Raw genomic sequence first — 17744 nt, forward strand, 5'->3', positions numbered from 1 at the left:
AGATCTTGTGCATGTGATATACTTTGCAGTACTAGCCAATCATTGTTTGTGATATGGTAGGTGTTTAATATATGTTGAAAATCTAATACTTTCTGGCTGCTTATACAATGTTGCCAACAGATAATTATTTTTCTCTCCCAATTGGTGAAAATGTTTTTATGCATCTTGTTAGTGAATTTTTTTGTATAAGTAAATGGTGTTAGTAATTCTATCCACAACTTGATATATGTGTTGATGTTTATAAACTTTCTAAAGGAGTCATAAATATAGTTTATATAATTTAGATTGGTTGGTTTTGATATATTATATTGAAGATTAATACTTAGAATATGCCACAACTTGTTATTTTGGTTGTTTAACATGTGATTTTTAGTTATATTATTTTCATGTAAGAATATAGTGGAATGAAGAGCTTTCCAATTGGAAGAGTAATTTGGGTCTATCCAGTTAATGAATGCTCTGTAAGATGAAGCTTTGATGTATGATTCTATAGCTGGGAAATTGATCCCTCCTTTTTCCCAAGGTCTAATATGATGTGTGTTAACTATTCTGTTCCTGTTAAGGTACCAGAGGAATTGTAATTGGATTGCATATTTCTTTCAAAGTTTGTTTACTTGGTATCATATGGATTGTTTGAGCTATATATATTATTTTTTTAGTAATATCATTTTTATTAATTGTAGTGTATCTTTAAATTTCAGGTATAATGCATTCCATTTTGCAATGTGGGTTTTTATAGTGGTTATGATTTTTTCATAATTTGTAATTAGTGTTTTTTCTACCTTTTCACAGAGGGTAATTCCTAAATAATTTATGGTGAAAACTTGTTTACCTATTGTATAATTAGAGTTTGACAATAAAAAAAAAATGTTCAGAATCATATAATTAGATTTTGTTTTATTGAAATGAAGACCTGAGATTGTATAGAATTTCTCAACTTGTGTATCTAATTCTTTTACAGAATTTTGGAAACAGATAAGGTGAGAAGTATATCATCTGCCAATAACATGATCTTAGAATTAAATTGATCATAAATGTCCATGCCTTTTATTTTAGAGTCACTACATATTGAGGAAGCACATAGTTCCATAGCTAATGCAAATATGATTGGGGATATCAGACAACCCTGTTTTGTGCCTTTGGTTATCACTATAGCTTCTGATGTGAATGGTCCAAGTTTTCCATATGCAAGGTTATCTTTGTATATATTTTTTATTAATGGAATAATGGGGATGGGGAATTCAAAAAGTTCTAGGGCCTTGTATAAGTAATACAATTTTAACGTTTCAAAGGCTTTTTCAATATCTAGTGTTACCATAAAAGCTTCTTGTTTATCTCTGTTTATAATATCTATAAGAGTTAGTATTCTTTGAATGTTATCATAAGTGTGTCTATTATATATAAAACCTGTTTGGTCTTCATTTATGATATGAGTCAGGGAATTTTTAATTCTATTAACTAATATGGACATAAAAATGTTATAATCATTATTGAGTATTGAAATTGGTCTATAAGAAATACATTGTTCAAGGTCTTTATTTTCCTTTATTCTTAGTGTGTGACTAATGAGTATCTGGGATTTTGTGTTTGTACTTCAATTAGAGTTTTGTGGAATATTGATAATATTGAATTTGGAAATATTTTATATAGTTTGTTTGTTATTCCATCAATTCCTGGAGTTTTTTGGATTTACTTTGCTTGATTATTTCAATTACTTCCTTATAAGATATTTGGTTTAGAATGTCAAGTTTTACTTTTTCTGGTATTTTCTTGATTATAAGAAGATCTAGTTCTATGTAGGAAAAATATTATGTGATTTACCTGTTACATTTTGTTCTGTATAGTGAAATTTAAAGGCATCTAGAATATCACATATCTGATACTTTTTTATTCTTCCTACACGCATGAGAAATATTTATGATGTTGTTCTCTCTAGTTTGTCTTTTAATTCTCATTGCTAAGTTGTGCATATGTTTAGGAGTAGCAGCACATTAATTCAGTTTTAATTTTTCTAATGCTAGATTAAACTTGTGATTTAGAATGTCATTATATTTTGTATTTAGTTCTTCTATTTCCTTTTTGTTATTGGATATAATTGTCAGATCCTTATTTTTGATTTTTGTAATTTGTTCCTGAATATTGTGCAATTCAGATTCCCATTATTTTGATTTATTTTTGAACCAAGTCAAAATGTTACCATATATATATATATATATATATATATATATATATATATATATATATGCTTTCATTGTGTCCCATACTATTACAATATTTGCTTCCCAGTATAGTTAATAACTAGATATAATTGCAATCGAGAGTCTAGCCATGTTTTAAACTCTAAGTTTCGTAATATAGGTCAGGATCCTTGTCATATATGTTACGTTTTTGTACTTTACAAGTGAGTTATGATATGATAAGGGACATGGAATTATGGAGAAGTTGATTATTTTCATGTTTAATTCTTGAGATATAAAAAAATTGTCTATTCTTATTTGGTTGTTGAATCTGTGATCCTGATGTGAAAACAAAACTGAGTTAGAGTCTTTGTGACTATATGTATCTATTAATTTTAGGTTTTCTGTCCATTTTTAAGAGTTTTTGCTGTGGGAATAAGACAAAGGTTTCTTTTGTTTGTAGTCTCAGAATTATCTAAGATACAATTGAAGACTCTACCTACATTTAAATGTCCCATATATACTTTATTAATGAGATCTATATGTTTTAACTGTCCCTACACCTATGCCAGAAAGCCAATATTCATTTACTAGTGTCCAAATTCTATTGTTAAATTTTATTATTGCTATAGCTATATGACCTTCTTTATCTTCATAATTATAAATGATTAGGAGGTTAGTGATATTTTTTTCCAAAGTATCATTGCTCCTCTGTTTTTTTTTTGTAAGAAGAATGAGATCATATTAAATATTCATTTGGATTCCATATGTATTTGCCATTTATTTTAAAATGAGACTCTTGAAGAAATATCACTAGAGCTTTGTTTACTTTTAAGTATTTTAGTAAACTTGATATTTTCCTGGGATTATTCAAACCATTAATATTTAGTGAAAGTAGTGTTAATTCCATGTTGCTAAATTATGTTTGTATTTGTGTCCTATTCAGTGTACCCTTATTATCCCAGTAATTAATACATTTGTTGTTTATTCTATGCATTATGATCAGATTGATTTTACAAAGTAAAAGATGAAACTGTATTCAGGCCAAAAATAGGTATGGAAGAAAACATTTAAAGTCAAGATTACAAAACCAAATAGTCAAATTTTTAGTAATAAACCCTTATAAACATGGAGTGATATACACTCCTAATCTGATAGACAAGATTTGTACTATCAGATTTTATCCCATATCTAACCTCAAAATGAAAAGCAATAGATACCCTTCTTTTGGGCTCCATTTATTGTCACTGGAGATGTTGAGCTATATCAAAAATAAAAGGAAAAGTAATGCATATTTATTAGATTAATAACTAATGAAACTAAGGTAAACTAGCATCAGAGTATATGTATACAATGTAAGTTGTACACTGTAATGTCTATCTCAAGTATTAAAAATATTTCTAAAATGTGAGTGTAAGAGGATTGTTCTCTGACCAGTAACCAGTCTATTATATCAGATTTTAGATTATACAATTTAAAATGTTTCCATAAATCATTAGGCAATATCAAATTGCCTATAACAATTACACTAGTAAAAGAACTGTTATAGTGGTGGTTATTTTTAACTAAAATCAACAACCATCAGAATATTTTGCAAAATATTAGAAAATATGTAAGATTAAGTTCACTACCCATGCAGTCATGTAACTTTATCTAAGTAGTGAATATTACTTTTTGTGAGATTAAATATTTTGTACAAAAAATGTGATAGATATTTCTTTTGTTTCTGTATATTACATATCTAGGAAAGAATAATAAATAAATGTCATTCCATACAAAGTGTAAATTCTTGAAAATAGTCTCTCATCTGGATGAACTGTCTCAAAAATTAAAATACAAAAATGAATCAAACATTAGCATGCAATTGAACTTCAGTAAAGAATAATAGACATATCCTCCCCTCTTTCCCCCCTTCCTGTTACTGCATACTGAATCAAATTATTGATACAACAATGTGTGAGCAAACAAAGAATATCCATATGACAGATTTCATTTTACTGCTTCTTATATTCTTCCCTTTTCTTTCTCATTTTATATGTGCTTCTAGATTATTGGTAATTTATACAGTGATAGAACTGATGTTGGTTTTAAAGATTTGTAATGGAAAGAAAATAATTTTATTATGTTAATTATTTACATGGTTTTAGAAAATACATATTCTTTAATAAGTATTTGATACATTAACCTTACAAATGTTCTCATTGACTTATCCCATTAAATAAACTCATTCTGTGTTTCTTATATTTCACAGGTTCACGTTTGCTGTGCAATGCTTGTTCCAGCTTATGTTAGAGTATTCATTAATATGTGAGTTTTCCTGTGGTGAATTTAGTTAATTAACTATAGAATGTGATAGGAAGGTTTAGTTCTTTTAATAGTGTTTACTAGATTATTGCCATTAATCAGTAAAGATAACTGTGCATTTAAATTAGTGTTTAGTTACGGGTAAGTGAGAAAATGCTTAATAGCATTTCCTCTTCATATATTTAGGCTATATGCATCATAGAGACTTAATAAATCTAGATAAGATTTGCAATAGAAATGGGTTTCCTTCACTAAAACAAATAGTATGTAGTGTGCTTTAAAAGTCCGTTTCTGGTGGAGCACTTCCCACAAGTCAAAATGCTTGCTTGTGTAAATGCCCCCCTTCTTTACATCACTTATGTCATTCTGCTTGAGTTTATTGTGCGAGGTGGGTTTAATGCACTAAGTGAATTTAACAGTGTGAACCCAGTCCAAGAAAAAAGGTAACTGTTCAAAATTAATAACAAACTGACAAACTTTTTCCATTCCCATGTCAACAAGACTCCACAGGTGTTAAAATCACTTCATGAAGAAAGACTTCTCATCACCATCTCTCCTCTACAATGTGTGCCAACCCAACCCTTTAAATCTGTAGTTCAATGATTCCAAAATGGTGGTCGTCTGAGACACACCCTCTCCTCTTAGCTCCATGTAACCAGTATTAATTAAATGCAATTTATTAATTTACATCAATTAAGATCTAGCGCAATCAATTTTTCTTTGCATGAGCCCTCATAAAAGAGGCTCCTGAGAGCTTAATACAAGCCAGCAGTGGTAAGAAAAAGTGTATTTCACTCTACAATCAAAATGAACGATCGGACATGTGGCCGTTTAGAGGCCTGGGATTTTAGCTCCATTCCAATTGACAGCACCTGTTGGATCACTTATTGTGGTACTAAGATGACTAAAGAGCCTGACCTTTTGGATAGTCAAATGATTAAAACTAAACTGTCTGCTATATCTTCATCCCCAGAAAAAGATGCCAAAAGATTAAGGTCAGCCAAACTGACCCAAGAACAACCAAAAGAACCGGCCAAATCAAAAGTTGATGTTAACCCGATTATGGATGAACTGAAAAGTGCGCTACTTCCGTTACAAACAGCCATACACGAACTAACAAATAAAATGAACTCTTTTGGTGCATCGATTAATAAAATTGCTGACCGACTAGATTTAGTGGAAGAGAAAACTAAATCAAACCAATTTGAAATTGAGCGCATTAAAGATCTTATGCAGTCGTCGGATAAATCACTTTCTGACATACAAAATAAACTAATTGATTTAGAGGCTATAAGCAGAAGGAACAACCTAATCATGAGAGGTCTTGCTGAAAAATACGAGGCAAACCAACTTCTTGAAGCTGTTACTCTAATATTTAATGAGATATGCCAAGGAAAAAGCCCCCCCATCCAATTTTGCCATCGAGAGAATACATAGAGCCTTACATAGCCAGCAAGCCAGCAAAACACCCAGACCGATCTATGTAAGGTTGCTCAATCACAAAGATCTGCAACTTATTTTGTCAGCTTACAAGAGAATTAAAACATTTTCATGGAATAACCAGATCATATCGATCGAACAAGATCTGCCATTGGAGATAAGAGAAAAGCGCAGGAAGCTTGCTCCCTACTGTGCAGAGCTTATCTCCCGCAATATCAAGTTTCAAATGAAATTTCCTTCCATACTATCCTTTAACTTTAAAGAATCCAAGTTCCACATCTCTTCCCCTGAAAAAGCGGACTCAGTGTTTATCAAATGTTTTGGTGCAACCCCTTCTAAAAAATGAGATCCTTCATTCTTTCTTTTACATACAACGGAAACTACTTGGGTTCCATTAAATCGCTGAATCAAGAGTGACATAGGTGCCCATTCAGTAATATGAAGGTTAAGTTCTGTATTGTCTACTGTTATTTGTTAATTGTAATTGCTGTCATGAAATTTGTTGTTCTAAATAGGAACCTTCATCTGTTTTTTTGATTCTTAGGGGTTTCTTAAGTATGTCGGATGATCCGGACAAAACCAGCTGCACCTATGCAACCAGGAAGTATAACGTTAGCTTTCGATTCCAGTTCTAGCTCTAGGTTTGCAGGAAGGTTTCACTAATTATACAAGCTATAATATTAAGAAATGGATGATGATTTGAAATCTACCAGAGTTAAATGTCCGGTGTTGCTGTTTTGAACATTGTGAGACATTGGACTGGCCTATCTGGAGCGGTAGGTGTCCTCGTTTCTTTATAACTGATCTTTGCACTTGGAGTAAAGACTGTCAATGGACAGAACTGTTAGCAGTCTGTAAATATACCTCCTATGAAGTTATTTGTTGGTATCTAGGGAATTCCTAAATAAATACCTTCACCTAATCACCAGTTAGTCCAGGAGTTTAGATATAACTAATTTCTATGTTAATATTTGGGATGCTTACTCTCAAAGTGAATTTACTGGATCTAAGCAATTTCATTTGCCATCTTCCTGTTAAACTGCCCGACAATTTTATGGATGCTAGTGAGCTTTTTAAGTAGGGTATAGATGGCTCTGCATGGAATTGACAAGCTAGTGTATATTACTTGTAAATATTTTAGGTTTGTTGTTCAGTTTTCTTTAGTTCTTAATTATATTTGTTCATTTAAAACTCTTAAATATACCTCTCTCTCAATTGTAGAGGTTTTGTGGTTAGGCACGGGGTGGGGATTAAGAGATCTTTATATCAGTTGTTTTGTACAATGCTGCATTATAGGCTTTTCCTTCTTGTTTGCTCTTTCCTTCTATCCACAATTTAAACTTATTTATTGTCATTCAGTTTACTTAGCAGTACCCTCAAATTTCTTAAGATTGACGACACATATCTATGTTTAGTATTTGGAATATATCATCATGGAATGTTAGGGGATTACAGAAGAAAAATAAAAGAAATTTGGTAATGCATCTTTTATATAAAGCACAATCTAATATCTGCTTTTTGCAAGAGACACATATGTTAGATGAAGACTGGGCTAAAGAGGGGAAAAAAGGATGGATTGCTGAGATGATTACATCGGGTTTTAAAAAGAACTCAAGGGGAGTGGCAATTATTATTAAGAAATAATTTAAAGCAAGGATTATGACAAGAGGAACTGATGCTGAAGGGAGATGGTGTTATTTTACGTGTATAGCACACAAACTAGATAATCCTATATTATTTCTGAATCTTTATGGCCCATGTGCGAACCAGGTGGATTTTATCATGAGAATCTATAACTTTCTATTTAAATTCCCGAATCATCTATTTGTGTTGGGAGGGAATTGGAACACTGTTTTAGACTCTAATATAGATTGTTCAGGTAAATCCAAACTGTACAATAGCCAAGCTTCTAGTGCTCTTTCTGAATTAATACTTGACTTTGACTTAGTAGACCCTGTTTCGTTTCCTTATGAATCTAAAAATAATAATAACACATTTACCTACTTTTCTAAATGTTACCGATCCTGGTCTCGCATAGATTTTTTCCTGATTTCCAATATCTTAACTTACAGGCAAATTAAATTTTTAACCGAACCTAGATTTCTATCTGACCATTCCATGATAATCCTTAAGATAGATTTCGCCTCCAATCTATCCATACCTATTAGATCCTACAACTGGACTCTTTTAACTGTTTTCATAGTTATTTACTGCATTTTTTATTATCTGCACTTAAAAGTACATTTTAGTCGAAATTAGTCTAATTCAAGTCGAAAAGTGTTTGTTTGCTGTTTAATTTAATTGTTTGGCTGCCCACTAAAGTGTGCTGGCCTGTACTACTGACTTATTGCCTTTTCTGCATTTCTGTGTGTTTCTATTTAAAAACAAAAACAAAAAAATATTCCTTGTTTTCCTGCCTCTCCTAAACTAGTTAGACCAGTTTACAGGCCTTGCTGTATCCTGGGCTGTGTTGTAGCTCCTGTGTTGTCCATTGCCTTACTTGGATAGAAGGAAGTTTCTTAGCTCACCAGTGGGAGTGGGGAGACTTGAATAGCCTACCTGTCCTTGAGGGAAGTGACCTCAGCACAAGAAGCTGTAGTAATTGGTCATTTTGGACCATTTCTAGCATTTTTGAAGTTCCCTGGTTAAAATCTGCCTCTGGCATTTTTTTGAAGCCATATTGCTCAGACACAGCTCCACGTGGTCCTGTTGAGTCTTCCTGGCTACAGAGAACTGAAAAAGCGACTGCTTTCCTGATTAAGTATCCTGCTGTTTTTTTATATTTGTTTTACCTTCTACTGCTTACCTAGAGCAAGCTTTAACTGTTTTCATAGTTATTTACTGCATTTTTTATTATCTGCACTTAAAAGTACATTTTAGTCGAAATTAGTCTAATTCAAGTCGAAAAGTGTTTGTTTGCTGTTTAATTTAATTGTTTGGCTGCCCACTAAAGTGTGCTAGCCTGTACTACTGACTTATTGCCTTTTCTGCATTTCTGTGTGTTTCTATTTAAAAACAAACAAAAAAAAATATTCCTTGTTTTCCTGCCTCTCCTAAACTAGTTAGACCAGTTTACAGGCCTTGCTGTATCCTGGGCTGTGTTACAGTTCCTGTGTTGTCCATTGCCTTACTTGGATAGAAGGAAGTTTCTTAGCTCACCAGTGGGAGTGGGGAGCCTTGAATAGCCTACCTGTCCTTGAGGGAAGTGACCTCAGCACAAGATGCTGTAGTAATTGGTCCATTTTGGACCATTTCTAGCTCTTTTGAAGTTCCCTGGTTAAAATCTGCCTCTGGCATTTTTTTGAAGCCATATTGCTCAGACACAGCTCCATGTGGTCCTTTTGAGTCTTCCTGGCTACAGAGAACTGAAAAAAAGTGACTGCTTTCCTGATTAAGTATCCTGCTGTTTTTTATATTTCTTTTACCTTTTACTGCTTAACTAGAGCAAGCTTTAACTGTTTTCATAGTTATTTACTGCATTTTTTATTATCTGCACTTAAAAGTACATTTTAGTCCAAATTAGTCTAATTCAAGTCGAAAAGTGTTTGTTTGCTGTTTAATTTAATTGTTTGGCTGCCCATTAAAGTGTGCTAGCCTGTACTACTGACTTATTGCCTTTTCTGCATTTCTGTGTGCTTCTATTTAAAAACAAAAAAAACAAAAAAATATTCCTTGTTTTCCTGCCTCTCCTAAACTAGTTAGACCAGTTTACAGGCCTTACTGTATCCTGGGCTGTGTTGTAGTTCCTGTGTTGTCCATTGCCTTACTTGGATAGAAGGAAGTTTCTTAGCTCACCAGTGGGAGTGGGGATCCTTGAATAGCCTACCTGTCCTTGAGGGAAGTGACCTCAGCACAAGAAGCTGTAGTAATTGGTCATTTTGGACCATTTCTAGCTCTTTTGAAGTTCCCTGGTTAAAATCTGCCTCTGGCATTTTTTTGAAGCCATATTGCTCAGACACAGCTCCACGTGGTCCTGTTGAGTCTTCCTGGCTACAGAGAACTGAAAAAAAGCGACTGCTTTCCTGATTAAGTATCCTGCTGTTTTTTTATATTTGTTTTACCTTCTACTGCTTACCTAGAGCAAGCTTTAACTGTTTTCATAGTTATTTACTGCATTTTTTATTATCTGCACTTAAAAGTGCATTTTAGTCGAAATTAGTCTAATTCAAGCGAAAAATGTTTGTTTGCTGTTTAATTTAATTGTTTGGCTGCCCACTAAAGTGTGCTAGCCTGTACTACTGACTTATTGCCTTTTCTGCATTTAGCGCGGAGTTGCCACTAGAGCACCATCGGGCAGTGCCAGTTAAACAAGGTTAAACTATTTCTGGCTCCGTAAAGTCTGCTCTTCATTTTTTCCCTTAGAACTGCTCTACTTGTAATCTAAACAGTCTATTCTCTATCTGTAAAGCTCAGCACTTGTTCCTAAAGCATTTTTTAGTCAGGTAAGCACTTCTATCTAATACAAAGTACTTCACTAGCTTAAAACCCCTTGAGTACCCACTTCCCTACAGGTCCTTTCTGACTCAGTTACACAGCAAACTTTTTCATTTCTTCTAGCATGCCAAAGGGTCAGTTGCTAGCGTCCTCTCCTGCTCAGCTGGTGAATCTGGGAATATTGAGGCAATGTTGCAATTGCCTCATGTACACAGACAACCCTCTCCTCCTCCCACAAAACACAAATACATGTGAGAGATGCAACTATATAGCCAAACTGGAGGCTGAGCTCTCTCAACTCAGGACTGGCAAAACCAGACAGGAGGATAAGGTAACCACACACACCATAAACCCAGTCTCACATACACTATCACAACTACAAATCAAACACATAAACACACAAAGACATACTCGGAGGCACTGATCAAAAATCTACCAAAACAGCAGAGGCCTCCAAAGCAGACACCCAAACAACTGCCACCTCGTGACATAACACAAGCAGCACATAGATCACAAAGTCAGTGTGCAAATCAGTCACAGCCCTTAAGGCCAAACACAATGCCAGACACACTTGTCATAGATGACTCCATAGTCAGACACACTGACGTCCCACTCACCAGACTGAACAAGGAGAGGGTCACAGTAAGCTGCCTGTCGGGCGCTAGAATCCACCACATAACACAAGCACTCAGGTCACTCTACAGCAAGTACAAGTATGACTCAGTCATTGTCCATGCCGGTGTGAATGACCTGAGACGTACCTCCCTGGACTACAGATGACTTAATCCTATATTTTGAACACCCTATTTCTGATACTAAAAAGATAACTAAAGCCTTAAATGCCTTCGCCTTTAGGTCAGGTTACCAAATTAACACAAATCATTTATCTTTCTGATTAATCCGCTAGCGCATAAATCATACTTATTTCCAGTTTCTCCCTTTAGAATAGATTACTCACTTAAATATTTAGGAGCATCTGGGAAACAGAAAAAAAAATTAAGCTTGTTTCCTGCCTTTCCTGTTAAGTGGTACAGACAATTTGTAGGCTTCTGAGCCCCCAAGCCCTTCTGTTTTGGAGGGAAGCCTTCTAGCTTAGTTTTTTTTTTTTCTTATAACTAGCCAGTTTTCTAGTTTCAGCACTCAAATATGTTTCTTTGATCTCAGCACTTATTCAGAAAAAAAAAAAAAAAAAATCATCTGCTTTTACTGTACTTGTGTTTCTACCTACTTTTTTTACTTTTGCATCATCTTAAAAGTACTCGGTTGTATTTATTACTGCTTGGTGTAACTCATTCTAAGCCTTTTGGTTTAAACACTTGGGCTTCGGACCAGTTGTTTTGCACTGGGAGGGTTTGTGGTCTGCACTGTAGTGGCAGAACAGGTAGCTTACATCCTTCTAGGTTGGGAACTGCTGATTTGAGGGCTCAGTGTCTGTTATTCTAAAAGTGTATTATTTCTGGTTTAAGCACTTGGGCTTTCAGGCCAGTTATTTTACATTAAGAGGGTTCGTGGTCTGCACTCTTGTGGGAGGAGAGGCTGGACACTGCCCTTCTGAGCTGGGAATTTCTGGTTAAAGGCTTATAGTGCATGCATATCTGAACTGCTTCTTACTGAAGTTGGTGCGCCTTGTTTGCTGTGGCATAGACTGGATTCGGGCCTGCTGGATCTAGCTTTGTTTGTGTAACTTGAGCACTAATCCAGGCATTCTCTAAAGTATTCAATTGTATTTATTACTGCTTGGTACTAACCTGATTAAAGTGTAGCTATCATACTAAGTCTTTTGGATTAAGCACTTGGGCTTCAGACCAGTTGTTATACATTAGGAAGGTTTGTGGCATGCACTGTGGTGGCAGGGCAGGTAGCTTTCATCCTTCTAAGTTGGGAACTGCTGATTGAGAGTCCAGTGTCTGTTATTCTTAAAGTGTATTAGTTCTGGTTTAAGCACTTGGGCTTCAGGCCAGTTATTTTACATTAAGAAGGTTTGTGGTCTGCACTCTTGTGGGAGAAGAGGCTGGACTCTGCCCTTCTGAGCTGGGAATTTCTGGTTAAAGGTTTATAGTGCCTGAATATTTGAACTGTATCTTACTGAAATTGGTACACCTTGTTTACTGTAGCATAGACTAGATCCAGGCCTGCTGAATCTAGCTTTGTTTATATGCTTGTTGTTTGTTCGCTTGTTATTTCCCTGGAACACTAATTCCACCTAATACGCGGCTTCTCAGCGCTTCTGTGGATCACTAGTGATATCTACATTGCTTACTGTACTTATTTCCTTGTTTCACTTGAAAGAAAGTTACTGTTTGTCGTTTTTGCATTTAAGTTACCTGTAACACATTGCACTTAAGTTACCTGGCATTTGCTCACTAAAGCAATTATATAAGTCAGCACTAAAAATTAAAAGCACTACACCCTCACTCCCCACTGGCCCTGGTTTTCAATTATTAAGGAATTCCCAATATTATTCTAGCATGTCCAAAGGTGAGTTGTCAATCTCCTCTCTGGTCCAGCTGGTGAATCTGGGAATCTTGAGGCAATGTTACAACAGCCTCATGTACACAGACAACGCTCTCCTCCTCCCAACAAATTCCAACACATGTGAGAGATGCAACCATATAGCCAAACTGGAGGCTAAGCTCTCTCAACTCAGTACTGGCATAACCAGTCAGTAGGAGAAGGAAACCACACTCACTACAATTCCAGTCTCACATAGACCTACCACGACAGCAAACCAAACATATAATCACACAAAAACATACTCGGTGGCTCTAAATAAAGATCTGCCGAAGCAGCAGAGACCTCCAAAGCAGACACCCAAGCAGCCGCTACCCCAAAACAAAACACATGCAACACATATCTCACAAAGCCAGTGTGCCGAACAGTCACAGCCTTTAAGACTAAACAACACACCTGATACACTTGTAATAGGTGACTCTATCGTCAGGCACACTGACGTCCCGCTCACCAGGCTGAAGAAGGAGAGGGTCACGGTGAGCAGCCTGTCGGGCGCTAGGATCCTCCACATAACACAAGCACTCAGGTCACTCCAAGGCAAGTACAAATATGACTCAGTCATTGTCCATGCTGGTGTGAATGACCTGAGACGTACCTCCCTAGACTACATGAAAAGAGACATAAAGGAGCTCTCTGAGCATGTAGCCCAGGCTGGTATGACCCTGACCTTGAGTAGCATCTTACCCTCACCAAGAATGATGCCACAATATGAAGACAAAATGATCAATTTCAACAATTGGCTTAAGTACTGGTGTCATTCAAAGGGGATCCAATGCCTGTCAGCTTGGGATGATATGCTCGACAAGCCACGATACTTCACTAGGGACAGCTTGCACCTGTCACCCCTGGGCTTTAGGATATTGGCAAAGGATCTTGCTACCCCCATAGTGCCTTTTTTAGGCAAGGCTCAAAAGACAAACCCACCTTCATAGGTATCACAAGGGATAAGAAACTAAGAGTAATGCTACTCAACGCCAGAAGTCTAAACCTCAAGATGCACGCACTCGAAACTCTCCTTGGCATGGAGAACATCGATATCTGTGCAGTAACAGAAACCTGGTTCAGGGCTCCCGAGAGCACCCCAGCACTACCAGGTTATACCTCATACCATGCTTTTTGGCCCCAAAACTTGGACCGAACCACAAAAGGAGGGGGAGTATCGATATTCATCAAAGATACCCACACCTCCAGGTTGGTGGCAAAGCACGAAGCATCAGAGACTATCCATGTGCAACTAACAGCGGGTAAAACTGCCTTCCAGTTTATAGCCTGCTACAGACCACCCTCCCAAACCCAGCAACCCCACTCGGCCTTCCTGAGAACACTGGAAAATATGAAGGTCTCTCCAAACACCATTATATTGGGCGACTTCAACTACCCAAACATAGTCTGGGAGCATTACTCTTGCTCCAACACCCTTGCCCAAAGGTTCCTAGAATTTATCAACTCAAATGCTATGGAACAACTTGTTACCACTCCCACAAGAGGGGAAAACATACTGGACCTGATCATCACCAACATGGGGACTCCAGACCAGTAGTGTATCCCTCACTGGTAAGATCGGACCATAAACTAATCTCACTGGATATTCACATCCCGATCCCACCCCCTGCCAAGAAAACCACAGTGAAAAACTTCTCTAAAGCAAATTTCACACTCCTCAAAACTGAGGTGGAATCCTTCAAAGCCCCCGGGCCTGTGGAAAATATGGCCCAGACCGCAGAATCCTTTATAAACGCATTCTATGAACACCTTCAGAAATGCATGGATCATGCGATCCCAAATAAAACCAAGACCCAATCCTCCAAAGGCAGACGTCCTGTCTGGTGGACCCCAGCCATTAACAAACTATACAATAGAAGGAGGAAGCTACTAAATGATAGAGCAAAATCCCAAAAAGGGAAGGCATCACTGATCAGTATTAGCAAAAAACTACGGGCACACATAAAATTGTCTAAGGCCAGCTTCGAGAGAAAAATTGCACAGGACACTAAGGATAATCACAAGGCTTTCTTTAGTTATGTTAGAACCTGGGTGGTAATTCCCAGATATGCTCAGAATTAGTACAAAATGACAAAAAATACACCGAACCCACAGACATTGCCAACATCCTAGCTGGCAGGTTCAGCGCAAACTTCTCCCCCCCTCCCCACCAAAAGGGTAAATATCTATCCCAGCAGAGTGCTGCCCGCATGACATCTCAGATGCTCAGGTAAGAGCCACCCTCTCCAAAGCAAAAAACACAGCATCAATGGGACCAGACGGTGTCCCGGGCTGCATCCTACATGAACTCCAAGAAGAGCTAAACCCAAACATAAAACTACTGTTCAATCTCAGCCTTACTACAGGATATGTGCCCAAAGAGTGGCGTACAGCAACAGTGGTCCCTCTCCATAAAGGTGGTGCCTCAACAGATCCTGGAAACTACTGCCCCATAAGCCTGACTAGCTTGGTCTGCAAAGCTATGGAAAGGATCATCATGGACCTCATAAATAAAGATATTGGGGACCTACAAACACTGGATCCTACCCAGTTCGGCTTTGTTAAGGGCATATCCTGCCTCTTAAACCTGGTTGATTTCTTTGAAACAGTCACCAAGGCCATTGACGAGGGGAAGGTGGTCCACACAGCCTACCTGGACCTCGCAAAAGCCTTCAATACAATACCCCACTCGGGCATTGTAGATAAGCTCACCAGCTTAAATATAAACCCCTATGTCACTAGATGTTTTGCAAATTGGCTCAAGGACAGAACCCACATGGTTAGAATTGCTGGAGCCATGTCAGACTCCAAACCAGTTACAACTGGTGTCCCACAAGGCTCAGTCCTGGGACCTCTCTTGTTCGGTATATATTTCTCGGAGGTACAGGCCAACACGGAAGGACTGTGGCTGACCAAGTTCGCAGATGACTGCAAACTGGGTGCCATAATCGACTCTCCAACCGACACAAGCATCCTCCAAAAGGGCCTCATAGAAACAGACAACAGGTGCCAGAGCCATGGCCTCAAGCTAAATGCCAAAAAGTGTATAGTCATCCCTTCGCAAAACAAAGTGCCCACAAATTACCACATAGGTGGTAATCCATTAAGTACAGAAGAAGTAATTAGGGACCTGGGGACCCAAGTTGATAGCAATCTCTCATTTGACAACCACGTGGCTAAAGTGGTTAGAACAACATTTTATATAGCCCACATAATCATGAAGGGATTCACATCTAGATCAGAGGACGTCATTGTGCCTCTTTACTCATCCCTCATCAGGCCCATAATTGAGTACAATGCCCCTTTTGGGATGTACCTTACCAGACACCTGCAGCAACTGGAAAGACCCCAAAAGTACCTCCCCAAGAGGATCAAAGGGCTCAAACAGATGCCATATGCTGCCCGGTTAAAGAAACTCCAGCTCTACTCAGTGGCATACCGCCTGTTCAGAGGCAATCTGTGCCTGACGTATAAAGCCATGTCCAACCCGGAATTAATGGACATGTTGCACCTCAGAAAATCCAAATCCCATCGAGCTCGCGCGAGAGACTTGAACCTCAGCACTGAAATAAATAGGACATGCTGAAGGGACAGATTCATAACCCAGAGGCTCCCTTCACTCTGGAATAAAATCCCAGTCCAGGTTAGGCAGAGTCCCTCATTGACTCTCTTCAAGAGGAATCTTGATGAGTGGATGGGAGATCGTAGGTTTACCCCGGGTATCACTTCTGTGTCACTGTTAGACAGAGGCACAGTATACTAACCTTGAAAAAGGGCATAGCAAAATAAATTTAAAATGGGTGGCGAAAGCCAAACACATTCTGGCTAGTCTTATAAATGCCCTAGGGCAGATAGCCTAGTATGAACCTATGAACCTATGAACCTATGAACCTATTATGATCATTCGTGCTCATCTCTTTCACATTTTAATTTATCAAAATCTTGGCTCTCTATCACCCAGGACATAGCGAGATGGCAGGAACTGAAACTCCCATTGTTATCTAAAGCTTCTATCATTAAAATGAATATTTTTCCCAAACTCTTTATCATCTTAATGCTTCTCTATCCTTGGTCTCAATTCCTTTTCTCAATAGAATACATAAAGATCTTGCTAAATTCATGTGGTATCCTAAATCTGTGAGATTTTCATATCAAAGGCTTACATTACCTAAATGATTGGGAGGTTTAGCGTTGCCTAACCTTATACTATACTATAGAATAATTCATGCCAATAGGATATTCACTATTGCTAATTATACGCCAAATACTTCTTCCTGGACACCCATGTGGATTAAAATATGGTATAGATATGCTCTTAATAATAATATCAGCCCTAGAGCTCTCCCACTCCTGGAGAAAAATAACTGTACTAAATTAAAGATTGACCTCACACTGAAGGAGTTGATTAAAACTTGCCAAGACTTGTTCAATTCCCTAAATTTAATCAATACCTTCCTATTATTTCAACCCATTCATCTTAATCCAAATTTGGCACTGAATAATGAAATGATTAACCTAAATAACTTCCCTTTGGTTAAAGATTTTACCTTATGGGACATACATAGATTTAACCATCTTTCTCTAACAGATATTAGGAATGCCCTCTCCTTACCTAAAAAATACACTATTATTCTGAGGCAACTAAAAGACCTTACATCATTTTTTCTACATAATCATCCCAGCTTTGAGGATGAATGTAACACAGTAGCAGCCCTATTACCGAATTTAGCCAGTAAGAAAAATATGCTCTCTATAGCTTACAAATCTTTCTCCAGTCATTTACATAAAGAGAAAATTATCTTTCCAGATTACTGGGAGCAACAGAAGGATACCATCTCCCTTCAACAGAAATCACTTTCAATAAAATATACCATTAAGTACTCTCCATTTAAAAAC

Source organism: Protopterus annectens, chromosome 5.part0 (assembly GCF_019279795.1).
Source record: "Protopterus annectens isolate FY-2018-M chromosome 5.part0, PAN1.0, whole genome shotgun sequence".
In the NCBI taxonomy this organism is placed as follows: domain Eukaryota; kingdom Metazoa; phylum Chordata; order Ceratodontiformes; family Protopteridae; genus Protopterus; species Protopterus annectens.